We start from the raw sequence: 5,501 nt of genomic DNA, 5'->3' as shown, positions 1-5,501 counted from the left end.
GCATGCTTCTGTTTTATTTTAATGAGAACATTTGGACAAATAATCAGAATTCTAAATGTAAAACCTGATCACACACACTCAACTTGAACTACACAAACATACAAAAATTCTACGCCAGAAACCTTCTGTTACTTCAGGCTGGTGACAGGTCAGTAGTGAGGTTCCATTTCAGGGCCTTTCTCTTCAACAGCTTCATCAACGACTTGGACACAGGACTCGAAGCTACACTGAGTTGTTTTGCTGAAGACACTGAATAGGGAGGAGCTGCTGAGTCCCTTGAGGGCAGAGAGGCCCTGCAGGGAGATTTTGACATTCACCAACCATGTGAGTTCAACAGGGAAAGTGCCGGATTCTGCACCTGGGATGGAGCGGCCCTGGATGCACGGACAGGCTGGGGAATGAGGGGCTGCAGAGCAGTGCCAGGGAAAGGGACCCGGGGCTCCTGGGCAGTGGAAAGCTGAGCCTGAGCCAGCAGTGCCCTGGCAGCCAGCAGGGACATCCCTGTCCTGGGGACATCAGGGACAGCACGGCCAGCCGGGCAAGGGAGGGATTGTCCCGCTCTGCTCGGGGCTGGGGCAGCCTCACCTCCAGTGCAGGATATAAAAGCTACAAGAGAGTGAACAAAGGTGATGAAGGACCTTGAGGGGAAGTGGTGTGAGGAGTGGCTGTGGGCACTTGGTCTGTTCAGCCTGGAGGAGAACAAGGAGAGACCCCACTGCAATTACCACTTCCTTGTAAAGGGAAGGGGCAGGAGCAGGCACTTCTCTTCAGACACCACTTTTCTCCGTGTTGATAGTGACAGGATTCAAGGAATGGCCTGAAGTTGTGTCAGGGGTAATTTGGATATTAGGAAAAGGTTGATCTGAAACATCTCCTCTAGGAAGTGGTCGCAGCACCAAGCCTGACAGAGTTCAAGAAATTCTTGGACATGTGGTATGATTCATGGGGATGGTCCTGGTAGGACATTCTATGATCTTTTAATGTTGAATAGTTGCAGGCAGCTCTCATAATGATAATATAATTTAAACAGTAACATTTGAATTAGTCTGTAGCATCAGGTCATGCTAAATTGTGTATTGAGTAATGGTATCAGCTCTTAAGTAGAAGTCCTTAGTTAAAGCTGTGCATCCATTCATCTTTTCAGTAAGTTTTGAATTGAGCACAGCTCTGAAGTTCTTAATAATCTAGGGTGATAAATTAGAATTCCATATTGTATTCAAAACTGTTTGGCTGAAGGGAACAGTGATATCCTTAACTTTCTTCCACTTAATTGATTATGTATGTCTAATCACTGATAACTGCCCAGCATTACTTTGAAAAGCATCTGCTCTTTAAAGAGAGCCAGTAAATACTTCTAACATTTTCTTTTTATATTGTATTTGCAAAGAAACATTGCAATAGGACAAAAAGCATCACAGTTACTGATGGGTGCTAATCTGAACTAGGCTTACTGGTCAGGTATTCACTTAATATTTGGTAAATTCAGTGATAGTTGTTACGCATTCAACAAATTTGTAATGTTTCCATGGAAAACTGTTAGGAAAATAAAATTCCCTTTTAAATTAACTTTTCAATTTCAATCTGAAAGACAAACTAGAAAATAATACCTGTATTAAGAATGAACTGATGGCTACAAAGTTCCCTCCATTTTCAAATGCTGTTCCTAGATCTGATCTGTCTTTTGGCCAATGGGTACCTGAGACATCTAATGCTCTACCTACTGTTCATGAAGAAAAACTTAAATGCTGTCAGTTAATCTGATTTAACAGTTAGGCTTGGTTGTTTTGGACTGGCTTAGAATGTTTTCTTTGTTCTGTTTTCTGGGTTTTTTGGTTTGATGTTTGCTTTCTGGGTTTGTTTTTTTTTTGGGGATGTGGGTTTTTTGGTTGGGGTTTTTTTGTTGTGGTTGGTTGGTTTGAGGGTCTTCTTTTTTTCAAATTAAAGTTGTAATGGAAGCAGGACTAAAACTAGGATAGGGTGAGTTGAAACACAGCCTTTACATTTAGTCTCTAATGATAAAACAGTCTTAGTTAGGCAAGTCTTGTTCCTTAAAAGAGAAAAGCACTTTATTGAAGGAAAAGGCTTTTATTAACTGTCAGTGTAACTAGTAATGCAAGTAATATGTGATTATCATCAGCTTTTTTTGGCTTGCAAAAGCACTTCTATTAAGTGTTAAAATAGGCAAGTTGCTAAGTACGTGTGGGGAAGATACTTGTCTCAGTCAAAAATTAGTAAGATTCCTATGTTTGAAATCCACTCACATTTTAAAAAAAAAAAAAACAGTTAGCTTTGCTGATTTTGGAAAAGTTATCTTCTGAAACCTCAAAGGAATCTCAGAAGATTAGTATACCTCCTCTTTTATTTCCATTTGGCAAAGTATGAAATTTTTTCTTTAAAACAAAATCTTTTTAAGTCAAGAACTTGAGAGTGAAGTAATGAGGAAGGAGCTAACTTCCTATTTTATGCTATAAATCAGTATCTTCAGCTTGGAGTTTTAGTCACAGTCTATACAGCACAAATAAACTTAAAAAGTAGTATTATTTATTGATCTGATTTTAGCAGTAGCTTCAGAGGTTTTGTCCAGCAGGGTATTAGAATCACAGAGAGGCTGACAGAGGCACTTTGATCCTGATTTTTGATACCACTTCTATCTGCTTTTTATTCCTCAGTAAGGGAAGTACAGAAAGAGGGTAGAGACACAATGATAATGTTTCTGGGACAGGACATTTTCTGGGACAAGAGAATGAACAGAACAGTCTTGTAATGCTGATGAACAAAAAGGAAGGATGAGGAAACCTCAGCTGATAGACTTACTCAACTGTTTTGGAATGTCAGACTGGAAGTAGAGTTCTGTTTGAGATCTTGTTGAATGAGAATCACTGTATGCACTTTTACAAATTATATTGTCTATTTTTAAAGTCAGAGTTAATATTGCAAACCTGGGACTAACTGTGATGCTTAACACAGTATTTTACATGAGTAGGAGAGCAAGACTACATAATCCTGCCTCAGCTCAGTAGTCAGTCTGGTGTGACAGTTTTGCCACTGCTCAGTCCCACAGCAGCTGGGCAGTGTTGCTGCTCTGATGTGATAGAAGGTCTGGTCATTTGGACTACAAAGGGCTTGAACATGTTTGGGTGCTGGCAGACCCTTTCTCATAGAGCTTCTTGAACACCATCATGTTTACCAGGCACTGTCTTGTCTCTCTGTTTCTTTTAACCCAGGATTGTCATAACAGGCCTTTTGACACATCAATTATCAATTGTAAATCTGTATTTAATTAGGCAAAAAAAGAAACTATTCTGTAACTAGAAACAAGTCATCACACACAAAAAAGGAAAATTACCATTTTGCCTTTAGTTTCAGGTAGCTTATCTATCAACATCAGCTGTCCCAGAGAATAGCTAGCTTGAATATGAATATTGTAAAGAATAGAGTGAGAACAAAACTGTTCAGCTAGAAACTGCATAAATTACCTTTTTTATGACAGCATGAAAAGCTTCCTCAGGAGTTTGATCTTTTGGCTGTCAGCTGGAAGCTGGTAAGCAGTTTGATATTCTCAGTTGTGCCTTGCAGAAGTCACCACAGTGTGTCCCTGCTCTGTGTCAGGCTTCCCCTCTGACCACCAGCTTTCTGCTGAGTGGGGCACTTTGGCTGCTGGGCTGAGGTTGGTGTCAGCCACAGGAACTGGTGGCACTTCTTTCCTCTTCATGGGTCTTCTAGTCATTTGGAAAAGTCAAACAGAAACTGGCAGAACATTTGGCAGCTTTATCATGACTCTGATACTGTGACATGTTACATATTCGGGGGGTCAAAAGCATTCTGTGAATGTGCTCCTTGTGGTGTTCCAGGTGTGTCTCCTAAGCTAAACAGGTATATTTCAGTCCTAAATATATTGGCTGTGCGGTCTTAGTTAAAAGACTGGTTTTTGTAAGGGTTTGGTTTGGGGGAAGGTTGGGGTTGGGTTTTTTTCTTCTTCAGTAAATTAGGTGTGGAGTGAAAAACTAAAATCTTTCATGCAGTCTGAACACTGAGTGTAAAAAAATGATGAAGATGCTGTATGGCATTAAATACTTCAAAATATTGACATTAGGGCTAACACTGCTTTTTGGCAAAAGAGCAGGGAAGTAAAAGAGTAAATGAGGCATTACTTCAGTAAAAAAACAAGACTGATATAAGAAAAAGGCCAATGTTAATAAATGTATTCTAGGAACCAAATTTAAGTTATTATCTGTCAGATGTGCAAGATTTTAGACTGGAAAGGAGTGAGTAATGACCTGTCTAGTTCTAGAAACAGTGTAATGTATTTACATGCAGGATTGTATGACATGGTTGACTGCAGTAACATAGCTGGGCTCAGTGATCTGCAAAAGCTTTAGGCCAGTAGATTTAACAACAGGAAGAGCTGGTTTATTTGGTGTCTCAATGGGGGTTTTTTAATATATCTGAATTCAGATGGTCCCTGATTAATTATATACAGTGGTAAGCAACCAGAAGAATACATATATATATTTCAGATATTAAAGGATTATTCATACTTAGTCTAGAGCACCTCAAAAAAGAATTTTGCCTTGGAATAGACTGCAATTGTGTGATCATTCAGGTTTCTGACTATGGATCTACCATACTTCTCACACCAACCAAGTACATAAAATTCTCAGGTACACATGAGATTAGCAGCTCACTGTTTGAGTTAGCCAGTTAGATAACTATTTGATCTAACTGGCATGTTAATCCTGATGTTATGCTTACATAAGCTCCTCCAAGTCTAATCAGCTGGCAATCCCGGAGAGAGATGTCACTGAGTAGCAGGTCTGTGTCCAAGTGCTGATGACCACATCCACTCCAAACTGCATTGCCTTCGAGGGAATCAGAAGTCTTTTTAATGCCTGTGTTAATTTGCTTTATACATTTTGCTGGCAGATTATTACCTGTTTAAGACTGTGGTGATGGATCTGCATAAGTCCACTTGTAACCACATCCTCCCACTTTAATTAGCCAGCTGGATACCAGACACGCCTGGATAAGGGAAAAGTGCTCGGCGGGGCTTACAATACCACAGCTATTCATGTGCTCCGGGCTAGAAAACTTAGTGTTGAGGGAGAAGTTTGGTTTGGGAACAGTTACATCTTTTGCAACTACCTTCTTCTCTTTGTCAGATAGCCCTTATCAGCTCCACGGCTAACTGCTGCTGTAGCAATAAAGGAGACGCAGCTCTCCTTGGAACGAGCGTTTCAAGACCTGTCTTTAGGGGCGAAGGCAGGGCTGCGGTGCGAGGCTCGTGGTTCATTTCCGTCCCGCTGGTGCGGGCTCCAGCCCCGCGGAGCCGCTCCTGGGCGGGCCGGCTCCGTCCCGGGCGCGGGCCGGGAGCGGCTCCATCCCCGCCGGAACAGGAAGGCGGCCGGGGCGCCGCGGAGGGCCGGGGAGGAGCCGCCGCCCGCAGCATCCCCGGGGAGGCTTCTGGCAGGCGGGGGCCGCCCGCGCAGCCCGGAGCAGCGGTA

At 42.0% G+C, this 5,501-nt stretch overlaps 1 protein-coding gene across 1 annotated transcript in view; it reads left to right on the top strand.

The window, feature by feature from the left end:
• Positions 1-5,130: 5,130 nt before the first annotated feature.
• Positions 5,131-5,501, top strand: part of MFSD10 (major facilitator superfamily domain containing 10) — a 21,675-nt gene continuing 21,304 nt past the window's right edge. The window contains exon 1 of the mRNA XM_039724027.1: positions 5,131-5,498. The gene's annotated coding sequence lies outside the window, so the exon portion shown is untranslated. The remainder of the gene's footprint in view (positions 5,499-5,501) is intronic.

This window comes from Passer montanus, unplaced genomic scaffold (genome assembly GCF_014805655.1).
Source record: "Passer montanus isolate IOZ18808 unplaced genomic scaffold, ASM1480565v1 scaffold51, whole genome shotgun sequence".
In the NCBI taxonomy this organism is placed as follows: domain Eukaryota; kingdom Metazoa; phylum Chordata; class Aves; order Passeriformes; family Passeridae; genus Passer; species Passer montanus.
Note: the sequence above shows the minus strand (reverse complement) of the source record. Positions and strands in the feature narration are given on the sequence as shown.